Source organism: Mus musculus, chromosome 3, assembly GCF_000001635.26.
Source record: "Mus musculus strain C57BL/6J chromosome 3, GRCm38.p6 C57BL/6J".
Lineage (NCBI taxonomy): Eukaryota > Metazoa > Chordata > Mammalia > Rodentia > Muridae > Mus > Mus musculus.
Genome location: NC_000069.6, coordinates 31,684,951 through 31,699,368, shown reverse-complemented (window position 1 = coordinate 31,699,368; position 14,418 = coordinate 31,684,951). Strand labels below are relative to the sequence as shown.

The 14,418-nt window shown below is 37.2% G+C and overlaps 1 long non-coding RNA gene and 1 pseudogene across 1 annotated transcript; one reads left to right on the top strand and one right to left on the bottom strand.

Annotated features, from left to right (window-relative positions):
• Positions 1–7,233: 7,233 nt before the first annotated feature.
• Positions 7,234–12,943, bottom strand: Gm33886. Its single transcript, XR_389651.3, has 3 exons — positions 12,764–12,943; positions 8,756–8,828; positions 7,234–7,306 (listed from the first exon to the last, which is right to left on the bottom strand). It is a non-coding gene; the product is annotated as a predicted gene, 33886 (long non-coding RNA).
• The window catches only part of Gm6558, a 43,028-nt pseudogene continuing 40,136 nt past the window's right edge, over positions 11,527–14,418 (top strand).

Here is a 14,418-nt window from a genome sequence, read left to right as displayed (position 1 = left end):
GATACAATTTGCAAAACACATGACACTCAAGAAGAAGGACGACCAAAGTGTGGATACTTCATTCCTTCTTAGAAGGGGGAACAGAATACCCATGGAAGGAGTTACAGAAACAAAGTTTGGAGCAGAGCCTGAAGGAATCCAGGGACTGCCCCACTTGGGGATCTATCCCATAAACCACCACCAAAGCCAGAGATATTGATACCTTAAGTGGGTTAGTTTGTTCAGTTTTCCATTAGAGGCATATGGATTTAAGAAGAGATTTTTTTCCCTGCAATCCAAGCACATCTGAAAATGTACTCTTTTTTTCTCCATTTTTGATAGACGAAACTTATTGGGCCTACATATCAGTCAACATTCTCCCTTGGGGAAAGTTTGAGAGCTGTGAAGAAAGTTGGAATTAAATTTTAGAGTTGACTATGTTTTCAGTAATCTCCATAATTTATTTTTTTCTGAAAAATATATTTTCTCTCTCTATAAGGATTTTCTTGGAAACAGCAAAGGAAGTCTATTGACTTGCAAATTATACAATAAGTGGCTTTCTATACACCAAAAGGTCAATAGCCAAGACAAATTAACAGCAGTACAGAGGTAATGGCTGGCAAATTGTGTGAAAAACATCAACAAAATAGAAGTAGTATTTGCTTACACACGTTAGAGATTATATATACCAGAAATATTCACTGAAAATACTGAGTGACAGCAAATGGTTTCAATTGTTCATAAATATGGAAGACATTTTTAAACAGAAGTGTGACTTGGGAAGTCACAGTAGAACATACTTATGATTATCAGCATTCTATCCCAGGTAAATTTGTCATTTTCCCCCTAATCTAGGGAAACAATATTTTGTGTAAACATTTTTACTTTCATTTTACCCATTTTTTAGTGGATGCTTACTTTTAAGAAGAGTACTTGGGTTTTTTGTATGTTTGTTTGTTTTGTTGGGTTTTTTTATAGTTACTGTTCATTCATTCTTGTTTAATTATTATTATTAATTATTATTATTATTATTAATTATGTTAGTTAGTTTATGTCTTGAGTGCTGCCTCCTACCTGTTTATCCTTCACGGAGTCTCTTTCCTTCTTCTTTAAGTAGGTCATGGTCCCTGGGTTTATCCTCGAAACCTGGCATATCAACTCTCTTCAGGGTTACCACATCTTCTTCTACTGAGGTTGGTTGGTGAAGTGTTTCCACAGACAGTCAACAGCTTTAGGAATGGCCTCTGCTCCACATGTTGGTGGACCAATATGAAGACTGAGCTGCACATTTACTACAAATGTGCCATGGATCATGATGTAGCTTCTGTATGCTTTTTGGTTGGTGCTCAGTCCTTGATAGCTCTCACTGTTCCAGGTTAGTTGATTCTGCCAGTTTTCCTGTGGAGTCCCTATCTCATTCAGTCTACTGACTCCTTTCCCCAACTCTTCCATAAGAGTCCCTGAGCTCCATCCAATGTTTGGCTCTGAGACAATTTATGTGTCTTAGTCAGCTGTTGGGTGAAGCCTCTCAGAAAGCATTTATGATAGACTTCTATCTGGATATCCCATGGAAGAGCTGGCCTCCTTTGAGATAGACAGAGCTTCAGGATTAAAAGTGGAGTGCAGATCTCTGATTGCCAGTAGTAGTGTGGACTGGAAGCCAGGAAAGGCAATTAGAACATTGAGTTGGGTTACTTTATTGATATTGCAGCTAGATCTGCTTCTTTGATTCTAGTGTTAGGTAAGAACACCTAAGTTCCTCCCTGTAGTTTCCACTTTTAAGCAAAAATTCTGGTTGGTGACAGTTTGGGAATCTCTTAAAGAAGTAGGATCTCAACCAGTGGGTTTTAGCCTTCCTAGTCCTGTGAAACAAATATAGTTCATCATTCTGTAGTCATCCCTAACCATGACATCATTTTGCTGTTATCTCATAACTTAATTTTTGCTACTATTATGAAATATAATGAGGAATGTATGGAATTTCTGATATGCAGGATATGTGACCCCCACAAGGATTGTGACACACAAGATGAGAATCACTAGTATAACCTGTTATTTTTAACAAAAATGTTTCTCAAATATCCTCTACAATATACATAGATGATTAATTTTCATGTGTTTTTCATTAAAAAAGGATTATATTAGAAATATATAAGAAACCTTTCTTTCTTTAGATTTATATGAAAATTGACTTAGTGTCCTTGATGAAGAATCTCTGCTTGGAAAAATTTCTGCTATACAAAGGTAATGATACAGTAAAAACTTGGGGAAGTGCACAAAGATAAAACCAGATATCAGATAATTTGTAATCTCTAAAAGACCACAGTTGAGAAGCTAGACTATTATACCAGACAAAACTCTCAATCACCATAGATGGAGAAAACAAAATATGTCAAGACAAACCCTAATTCAAACAATATCTACCCACAAATCCAGCTCTACAAAAACAAATACTAGAAGGAAATTTCAACCCAAGGATGATAACAATATCCCCCACCCCCAAAAAAATACCCACAGAAAATAAGTAAGTCCATACCAGCAAAACAAGAAAAGAACACAAAACACATAAACACACACACACACACACACACACACACACACACACACACCACCACCACTATCAAAATAACAGGAAACAAAAATCACTAGTCATTAAGACACCACTCAACACCAATGGACTCAATTCACCATTAATAAGACATATGATAACAGAATGGATGCAAAAGCAGAATCCATCCTTATGCTGCTCATAGGAAACACACCTCAGCCATAAAGATAGACTTCAGAGTAAAGGGCTAAAGAATTTTCCAAGCAAAGAGTTACAAGAAACAAGTTGGATTAGCCACTCTGATATATAATAAAATAGATGTTCAACTAAAATTAATCAAGAGACACAGGGAAGGACGGTTCACACTCATCAAAGGAAAGATCTAGCAAGATGCTATCTTAATTCTGAATATCTATACACCAAACACATGGTCACCCACATCTGAAAACAAACATTGCTAAAGCTTATATTGCACATTGAACCCCACATATTAATAGTGGGATTTTTCAACACCCCACTCTCACCAATTTACAGGACATCCAGAAAAAACAAACTGGAGAAATAATGACACTAATACATATTATAGATGAAATTGATCAAACAGGCATCAATAAAATAAAACACAAAAGAATATATGTTCTCCTCACCAACACATGGATCTTTCTCCAAAACTGACCACATAGTTCCTAATACCAAAGTCATCAAACTATTCCACAAAATAGAAACAGAAATAACACTGTTAACCTCATTCTGTGAGGCCATAGACACTCTGATACCTAAAACATACAAAAAACTCTACGAAGAAGAAAACTTCAGGCTGACTTCTGATATGCACATTGATGCAAATTATACTCAATAAAATACTGAAGAACAGAATCCAGGAGCATATCAAAGACATCAAATAGTCTACTGACTCAATGCAATCTCCATGCCAATTCCAACCAAGTTTTTATAGACTTCTAAAATCAATTCTGAACTTCATATAAGTAAATAATCAACCAAGCTTATTCAAAACAATTCAGAAGAATAAGAGAAATTTGGAAGGCATCACCATCACTGATTTTAACCTGTATTACAAAGCAATAGTGATTTTAAAATGAATGTTATTGGTACAGAAAGAAGTTGATTAATAGATTCAAATCAAGGCACAAAACTAAACCCATATACCTATGGAAACTTCACTTTGATAAAGAATCCAAATCACACTATGTAAAAATAAAAGCATTTTCCACAGATGGTGCTGGACTAGCATGATGTCTACATGTAGAAGAGTGAAAATAGATCCAAACTTATCACTCTGCATGAAACTCAAGTTTAAGTGGATCAAGGAACTCAACATAAAACAAGATACACTAATTCTCTTAGAAGATATAGTGCAAAATACCTTTGAAAGCATAGATAAAGGAGACAATTTTCCTAAACAGAACACCACTGGCTCAGGCTCTAAGATGAACAATTAAGAAATTCATCCTCATGAAACTCCAAAGCTTCCTTAAGGCACAGCACACTCTCAATAGAGTAAATCAGCAGCCTATTGATAGTAAAAACATCTTCACCAGTAATACACAGAATAGAGTGCTAATATCCAAAATTTACAACAATGCAAGAAGTTAAACACCAGCAACCCAGATAACACAGTTTAAAAATGGGGTACAGAACTGAATAGAAAATTCTCAACAGTGGAATCTCAAGTGGCTAAGAAGCACTTAAAGAAATGTTCAGCTTCCTGAGTTTCATTTTTCAGTTACAAAATGGAATACTGCTCAGCTATTAAGACCAAGGACATCCTGAATTTGGAAGGCAAATGGATGGAACTAGAAAATCCCATCCTGAGTGATATAATTCAGACCCAAAAAGACATGCTTGATATGTAGCCACTAATAAGTGGATATGAACAAAACAATTACAGAACATCCAAGAAACCATCCACAGAACTCAAAGGATAACAAGCCAGAGGGACCAAGTGAGCACTCTTCATTCCCACTTGGGATGAAGAAGTAATCTCAGGAGGAGTTAGGGAGAGAAGTACCCAAGTGAGAAAGGGGATGGGGAATGGATGAGGGGAACATGGTTAGATATTGGGTGGGGAAAAAGGACTGAGGACCTGAATGCCAGCAGAAAGAATGGAAACAGCCAATGCCAGGAGGTAGGAGGTATGGGACACTCCAGAATGTTCCGTAGACTTGGGAGGTGAGAGACTCTCAGGACTCAGGACCTTAGATGCAATGCCCTACAGTGAGGAGTGGGAACTCGTAGAGCCCTTCTTCAGCACAAAGACAGGGCATCAAGTGAGAGATGGGTTTGCCCTCCCACAGTCAAAAACTCTGCCCCAGAATTCTTCCAATCTGATAAAACTGTAGGGACAAAAATGGAGTGGTCTGAGGAAAAGGGGGGTCCAGTGACAGTCCCAAAGTGGGATCTAGCTTAAGTGGCAGTTCCAAGGTCTGACACTATTCCTGAGGCACACAAAAAGGGGCCTATCATGATTGCCCTCTGAAACACCCAAAAAGCAGCTGGGAGAGTAAGATGCAGATATTTACACCCAACCAATGGACAGAAGCTGCTGACACCTGTGGTTGAATCAGGCAAAGGCTGGAAGAGGCCGAGGAGGTGGATGAAATTGTAGGAGGACCAGCAGACTCAACCTGACCTCCAAGATCTCTCAGACACTGGATCACCAATCAGGCAGCATACACCAGGTGCTATGAGGCCCCAAACACATACACAGAAGAGGACTGCCAGGTCAGGGTTTAGTCAGAGAAGATACACCTAACCCTCAAGAGACTAGAGACCTCATGGAATGGAGAGATTTTGTGGGGTGGGTTGATAGGTGTGGAGTCATCCTTGTGGAGATAGTTGGAGAAAGTATGGGATCTGGAGCTATCAGAAGGTGGACAGAAAGGGGAATAAAATCTGGAGTGTAAAAACCAAGGATTAAATAAGATTAAAACAAAAAATAAAAAAAATAATGAAATATTCAAAGTCCTTAGTCATGAGGGCAAAGCAAATCAAAACAACTCTGAACCCAGCAGAATGGCTAAGATCAAATCCTCAAGAGAGCACATGCAGAGGAGAATTTGGAGCAATGGGAACACTTCATTGTTGTTGTGAGTGTAAACTTGTAATCTCATTGCAAATTAACTTGGAGATTTCTGAGAAAGCTGGGGCTAGTTCTATCTCAAGACCCACCTATACCACTCCTGGAACATACTCAAAAGTTGCTCCAATGAACTATGTTCATAGCAGCTTTATTAGTAATAGCCAGAAACAAAAAGAAGAAAGAAAGAGAGAGAGAGAGAGAGAGAGAGAGAGAGAGAGAGAGAAAGAAAGAAAGAAAGAAAGAAAGAAAGAAAGAAAGAAAGAAAGAAAGAAATGTCCCCCCAAATGGATGAGTAGATAAAATAATAATATCATACAAACAACAAACAAAGAGATGTTGTACATCTAAAGAATGGAATAGTATTTAGCTATTAAAAACAAAGACATCATGAATTTTGCAGGCAAATGGATCAAAGTTAAGAATATCATCCAAAGTAAGGTAACTGAGTCCCAAAATAACATGTGGGGTATGAACTCACTTACAAGTATATATTATCCATAAAATGCTGATACCATGCTACACTCCCCAGACTCAAAGAACTTAAACAAGAAAGAAAGCCTAAGAATGTATCTCACTTTGAAGGGGGAATTAAATACTCATAAGAGTTAGGTGGAGAGAGGGAAATTGGAGAAAGGGTGATGGGGAGGGGAATATGAGGTTTAGGTACAGGTAAGAGAAGGCCAAGAGAGATGGCTAGATGGCCCTGAAAATGAATAGATATTTGCAAGTTAGGTGTGAGAAGATGGTCGGCATGGACAGGACAAGAGAGGGACCTGGGACAAGGTAGGCACCTAAGAATCAAAAAAGATGACCTTATCTGTGTCTCACTACACTGGGGATCTGCAACCTGAAGAGGCTGCCACTGATAGCCAGGCAGGCACCATAGTTGAGAATAAAATCTCCAACCCACCCACAAAAAAAATCAACACCAAATGGGATAGGAAGTCTGCTGAAAGACCAACAGAGTCAAATCACCTGGATCCTTGGGGCTCTCAGAGCCCTATCACACTTAACCACCAAACAAAGAACATACAAGAGCTGAACCTTTGCCTCCACACACATTTGCAGCAGATGTGCAGCTTAGGTTTTCATGTGAGTCACAAATAACTGGAATAAGGGCTATATTAGAAGCTGTTGCTTATATGGGGGATGTGTTCTAGCTGGGCTACTTTGCTGGCTTCAACAGGAGATGGAGCACCTAACCTTGCAGACTTGAAGTGCTTTAAAGTGTGTGTGTGGTGGGGGCATGGGGAGAAGAAAGAAAAGGAAAAATAGAGTCACAGGAGTAAGGAGCTCAATTGCCAGGACAAGCTACACATGGCAAAAACATGTATTTTCATTGAGTCATGTTAATAATAACAACACCTGAAGTAAATTCACACCTATGTACTACCCCTGGGTGGAGCTCAAGAAAACATTCCCAGTACAATTCTGTGTTTGAAGGAACCGAGGCTACAAGATTCACATCTTGTTTCCTGGAGCTGACTCGCACGCATTCAGAATTCTCATACAACTCGGTTCTTGAACTGTGTTCTGACAAACGTGAATAACTGTTTCTATTTTTGGAGCTTGTATGACTTACCATGAAGTAAATATCCTCAGTTTACTACACATTGTTCAAGAGGAACAAACTGATTCTCTCAGCACTGCCAAGGGGATTATATTCCAATCTATAATTGCTGATAGAGAAACAATATTTGCAGACTAAATATTTTTCTTAATCTTTTAGTTAATTGCTTATTCTAAGAGAGTACATAAAGTGATATTTAAATACAGAAAAAATCTGTATAATCAAAATCACCATTACCTGACTGAAATTAACTAACCTTGCATCAATGGATACTTTGATCATTTACCTCAATCTACCAGTTCCCATATTACAAAATTTATCAATATATATTTTGAAAATATTCTAAAAAGTAATGAAAATTTTTAGGGTTCACATTCTGTAATAAAGATTTTAAAGACTGTTTTTCTACTCTGGGATTGAGGGGTCCATAAGGGGATGGAAGACCAGGAGAGCAAAATAAATGAACAAAACCCAAATACCTCATGGAAACTGAAGCAGGAACACAAGGTCTACGTGAGTCTATAAAGATCCTCTGTACATATATTAGGAATGTGTAAGCTAGTGAGCCTCTGAATCCATTGCCTTGTGTTGGGGCTCTTTTGCTCTCTGTTAGCTTACCTTGTCATATTTTAATATAATGCTTTTGTTTATCTTACTGTATTTTATTTTGATATGTTATGTTGTTATCTCTAAGAAGCCTGTTCATTTCAAATGAGAGAAAGAAATGGACTGATACCTATGGTTCAACAATTATTAAAAGAATATATTTCACAAATAGCTTACACATTCCTAATATATGTACAGAGGATCCTTATAGACTCACGTAGACCTTGTGTTCCTGCTTCAGTTTCCATGAGGTATTTGGGTTTTGTTCATTTATTTTGCTCTCCTGGTCTTCCATCCCCTTATGGACCCCTCAATCCCAGAATAGAAAAGGAGGAAGGAGGGGTGTGTGTGTGTGTGTGTGTGTGTATCTTTTCCCAGACATGTTGGTCTCTAAGGTTCACATTGTTAATGAACCTGAATTTTCATGTATATATTTGATAGTTTAAAAAAGAATTAGGTATTGAGAATGTTTGAGAATGAATTTGCATTTCACAATGTTTTGCAAAAAATTCTTTCTCTTCTTGAACAGGTATTATTCCTGAAATCAGTCTTTCTTCCTTTCTTTCTTTCTTTCTTTCTTTCTTTCTTTCTTTCTTTCTTTCTTTCTTTCTTTCTTTCTTTCTTTCTTTCTCTCTCTCTCTCTCTTCCTTCATTCCTTCCTTCCTTTCTCTCTTCCTTTCTCTCTCTCTCTCTCTTTCTTTCTTTCTCTCTCTCTTCCTATCTATCTATCTATCTATCTATCTATCTATCTATCTATCTATCTATCTATCTCTCATCTATCATATCATGTATATTTTTATGAAGATCTGTTATTTAATATAGATACCTATGGTTCAACAATTATTAAAAGAATATGTTTCAAAGCCAAAAGATTGAAAGACACAGAAGGCTCTTGTGCCCTTGTCAGTTACATCATGGGCCTTTGGATCTTGACATCACAATGGCCTGTTACCTTGACTACTGAAGCATCCTCAGACTTCAGTGGTTTACTGACCAACAGCAGTCTCCAGTTCGGTATTTAGTGCCTAGAAGAAAAGCAATAATTTAAAGTCTTTGACTGACTCTCAATTCCAGGCTCCACTGTAGAGGTATGTGTAAAATAATGAACTGATTCTTATGATAGCCCTATGGAATCAGGAAGTGCTCTAACTTGATTCTCCAGATCTTGTAAACTAGCTTTGATCTTGGCAGTGGCTTCATGAAAAGTTACACATTAGCAATATCCAGTGCCAATCCCTTAAAGAAACAAAGTTATCACTACCAGGAATGGGGAAGTATGTGTTGAACTTCTAGGAGAATGCTTTCTATAAGTCTTCAAAAAATACCTATCCTGGACATGTGAGAGGAGTATTTTCTAGATGATTTCTAGATGTTTTTTCCTTACTATGAACACAAACTTTTCTTGTAAACTGGTCAGACTTCAACCTAAAACCTATGAACTCCCTGGTTTTCAGCAAATTGTTATTTTTTCCTAATTATGTTGTGATTTTTAAAAAGTTTTAAGTATTTCAATGTTCATTCAAATAGAAAGGGATCATTTTCCACATATGTTCACTTACTTTTAATTTTGAATATCATGAAATTGAACTGGTACTATTTTTGTAAAATATCCTTGCATTATTGTTTTATGTTTGCTATGATAACCATTGGCTTCTCTTCCTCCTGACTCCTTTCATCTCATGGGTCTTAAATGATTTCTATGTAAAAGGTGGTGTCGCTCTACATATCTTTGAAAGATATTTTGTATGTTTTGGACACCATGATATTCACTTAATATATGCTTAATATTCAAATTGTATGAGCACAGTAGAGTAAACAGCTACCAAAGAGTAGCTATCAGTCTGTCTATTGATCTATCATCCATATGTCTCTATATTCTGTAACCTATATAACTTTCATATACATATCAATGGTTGTGAAAATATGTTATTCCTTACAAAGACTTTCAGTTCAATAAATGTTTGGAAAAGGTTTTAAAGTTGCTAACTATAAGGAAAGGAGATGCATGTGTCACTTTGTCAGATGGCATGAGCCATAGACTACTGACATCACAATGGTCCTTCAGCCTGACTAGGACAGAAACCACAGACTTCAGTAGTTTCTTCTAGAAACAACATTATTATATGAGAAGTATGTTTTGAGCATACAATAGAATGGTTTCTGTAAATTTTTAAAAAATCAGTCCAAGTTAGTAATAAGGATTATTTTCTGTGCAACTCAATTGTTTTAACCACCACGACTACAAGTATTTTTAAAATAAATTTCATCTCATCTTTTTGGTAGATGCCGAGTATCTGGTTTTCTTCAGATTGTTATAGTTTCCAACACATATTGTGTTCATGAAATGTATTTCTGAGCATTTGCACATTAATTCAGATTAGACAGAAACTACTTTCCTGACATGTTCATTTACTTTCAATTTTGTTCATTACAAAATTGAATTAGTAGTATTTTTGACATATCTTTACATTATTATTTGAAGTGTGTGATGACAACTATTGGCTGCTGTATCTCTTTGACATTTTGATTCTCAGGGATCCTAAATGTTTTCCAAGTAAAAGATATGTTGCCTCTGTACATAATTTTTGAGAGATGTAACATGTTTTTGGGCAGAATTATATTCCCTTAAAGAAAACATATATCATAAATATTCCATTTGTATGAGCAGGTCACAGTAAAGAAACCAACAGAAGTTTAGTTGCTCTTCTATCACGGGAAGAATTTCATTGTGGATAAGAGAGGAAACACGATCAGAGGCAGCTGGAAGATTTCAGAGAACAGAGAAAAAAAATAGATTTGGTATGGCCAAGGCTGGGTAATAGAGAAAGAAGAATATCAGGAGAGAAAAATGGGGATAAGTTGAGTAGGAGAAACTTCACAACCATAAATATGGTTGGCAGGGGTTCTAGAGTTAACATAGCAGAGGAAATGGAGAAGTTGGGAGAGGTACAGAAATCTAGGAGGAGACTTTAAAATGTACAAATATTTTTAATTTCCAGAAAAAAAATGTTGATATCCTTATAGAAGCCACAGGCAAGAGGCAAGGGAATTGATCTCTTTGTCTGGATAAGACCAACTTTCACAAAGATTTTTGAATGCGGGAGGGTTTGTTTGTTTGTTTTTCTGCTTTGACAGTGATCTAGTTGATAACAGTTTTGACAGCTCAGCTGAATGAACACCAGGATCACTATAGCAGAGGTCTTTGGCTTGAGTTGTTTCGATTAATACAATTACACCTTCGGAAAACAATATACACCAGCTGTTCATTTCTATGTTTTCTATGTTTTCACCATTCAAGACAGTTTGGGAAGGAAAAATTACATTAAAAAGAAATTTGTGAAGGAAACAGACATATAGGGCAATGTAGGAAAGGCCAGAGTGTTCACATGTTTAAAAAGCAGTCTAAAAATTTTAACTACAGTTAGTTTTTTAAATTTCTTACTATCTTTCCCATTAGAATATTATTTATGTTAAGAGTTACAATTATGTTTCAATATCCCATACTTATTTATTTTGAATTTCATACAGGTATACCATATATTAACTGTTAACATTATAAATGTTGCTATAATATCCCTCTGATCTTCTCTTTCAAATTTATTTCCTGTGTTTTAATACCATGAACCCTTTAAAATTTATTGTGAACACTGGTCTTATAACTTATCCACTGAATACTTGTTCTGTTAGGTGGAGACCTGGATCAGGAGAATTTTTTTTTTCTATATGGAAACCGTTGTGAAGAAAGACACGGGAGGAATCCATAGAACCTTGCTGTGCCAAGGCCCCGTGAAACTCAAATGTTTCCAGAAAACGAAAAAAAAAAAGACATCTCTCCTTATTTAATGATGTCTTGGTTGTGTTGCGTATCCTGTGAGTATGTGCAACATGCATTCCTCATTATGAGAGGCTACACTTAGTTCTTTCTGTACAAAAATAAAATATGTCCTTTTACTTATTTTTAAAAAAACATTATATTTACTTCATTACTTCATGCTTGCAACTTCTTTTTCCTCTACCATGGTTGAGGTTTGGTGAACCTCCTCCACATTTCTCAATTTATTTTGTCACAAGTTTTAGACACATTTTTTAAAAAAGAAATCTTTAAGGTGTTATCCTATTTGAATCCTGGGAAAGAATAACAGCGAATTTGAAGAGGAGGCAGATGTGGAAGCACATGCCAGTGATCCCAGCACTGTTAAAGCTGGCATATGAGAACTGAAACTTTGTGGGATATGTGGACTGTACTGTGAGACATGTTCTCAAAATAACATATTTGAAATATGAGAACCAGGTGTCCTCTTGCTTGTTGTTTCCAGATAGATTCAAGCAGCAAGAGTGGGGAATCCCTGATTACAATCCTTGCACACATGTGACAACACATGTAAGCTTCTTGACTTCATAGTTCCCAAGTGGGTATGAAGAGATGAGAAGCAACTACTATCCCTACTCATAGCAACTACTAATCAGGGGAAACTGCAGGGACATACTAGAGAAAAATGCTGTGATTAAATGAGAACATGGTTCATTGTAATTTATAACCACGGAGGTGTTTTCTGGGACCACATCACATATAATCTCCACTGACCATGAGCATAGCCTTCATATTATTCTAGAAGGTATGAAGTTGGTACTGACATTATCAAGTAAATAATTTAAGGTATGTTCTCATAAGTTTGTATATGGTTTGGAGGACAGACATCAATAATTAGTTTATTTAGCATAGGGGATAAGCATTCTGGCCATCCTTAAATAATATTCCTGAAGATCCACTTCCACAATTGTGAGAAAATGAAATGTTCAGAAGAGAATAATGGAGTAAATTTGTTTTTCAACCCTTATCAGTCACTGTAAGCTCCCAGCATAGAAAATGGTAGATAGTGTCTGACTGATGCAGGCTCAAAATAAATGAATGGCCTGGCTATCAATCTGTCTTCCTTCTTGTCATTTCTACTCAACTCACCTTCAGTCCACACTTGGAAATCCTCACATTTCCCCACCACCACCACGTAAAAATAAGAATTGACAGCCAGGAGTCACGTCCCGGGTCCTGCAGCATGTGGTTGTGGGCGTTGGGGTGGTTCTGCAGCTGGGGAAGGAGGATCTGGTCTGGTCTGGTCTGGTCTGGTCTCTGGTCTCTGGTCTCTGGTCTCTGGTCTCTGGTCTCTGGTCTCTGGTCTCTGGTCTCTGGTGTCTGGTGTCTGGTGTCTGGTGTCTGGTGTCTGGTGTCTGGTCTCTGGTGTCTGGTCTCTGGTCTCTGGTGTCTGGTCTCTGGTGTCTGGTGTCTGGTCTCTGGTCTCTGGTGTCTGGTCTCTGGTGTCTGGTCTCTGGTGTCTGGTCTCTGGTGTCTGGTCTCTGGTGTCTGGTCTCTGGGGTCTGGTCTCTGGGGTCTGGTCTCTGGGGTCTGGGGTCTGGGGTCTGGGGTCTGGGGTCTGGGGTCTGTCTGGTCTGGTCTGGTCTAGGACCTCCTCCGTTTGCCCCCCTCCCTTCTCAGCCTCTGCCTCTGCCTCCAACTGCCTCCAACTGCCTGCCACTGCAGTGGCTTGGCTCCTGGGCATCTGCCTCTTTCCCCTCTCGCTCCTCTAAGTAACTGACTCATTTCAATTAAAAATGTATGAATACTGGTAGTGTGTCTTTTAAGTGTAGTTGGTGAAAGTAAGTGAAATTCACTTTGGTTTTTGAGAGTAAAGGAGACTAAAATGAATGCATTCCTTGAAACACCATATATTTCTTTTGTTTCTGCTGAGTAATAATAAAAATTAAAACTATTTTGAGATTGCCATTCATATTATGGTAAGAGCATTATTAGTTTCATAGGAGGTGATTGTCATTATTTTCATTTTCAAGGATGATTATCTCTTATCAGACATTTAAATTAGAGATTCTAGGTTCAAGCATATCTTCTGAATTTTGCTTCATATATAGGAATATATATGAATATATATGTAAATATACAATTGCATGTCTTGATTTGGAGAGAAAATATAAGAACAAATGTTTCATATGATGTAGTCATGTGTGTGTATGTTTGTGTGAGTGTGCATGTGTATCCTTTAGTAAATATTCCATTATATGCTTGTATTTTGACTGTTACATGGTACAGTAGATAGTGTTAGAAATTTTCTCTGTAGTAGCTTGTTTTAAATATGTCACACTTTTGAATTTTAGAATGATATATATACACACACATACTCGTGTGTGTGTGTGTGTGTGTGTGTGTGTGTGCACGCGCGCACGTGCATGATTTTTGAATCAGGGTTTATATTGTGTTATATTGTTTCCTGAATCTGAGAGTGGCAGAGTAAGTATTTTCAGTTTTTGACCATCATATTACCTTAACAGTGTCCAATGCAGAGTTATGTACTCAATTCACCCACACACACACACACATACACACACACAGAGATGTAATATTCAGTCTATCATAAAATAATAGAAAAGACACAAATCTGCGAATGATTCTGTTAAAAGATGGAAGGGAAAGCAGAGAGCAAAAACAACAACAACAAAATAATCAGAACACATTGTATATGTATCTGAATTTTTCAAAGGACTAGCTCCATATAATGATGAAAGAAGGAAAGCAATGCTTCCAAGGTTACGGTTTCTTACAAACAC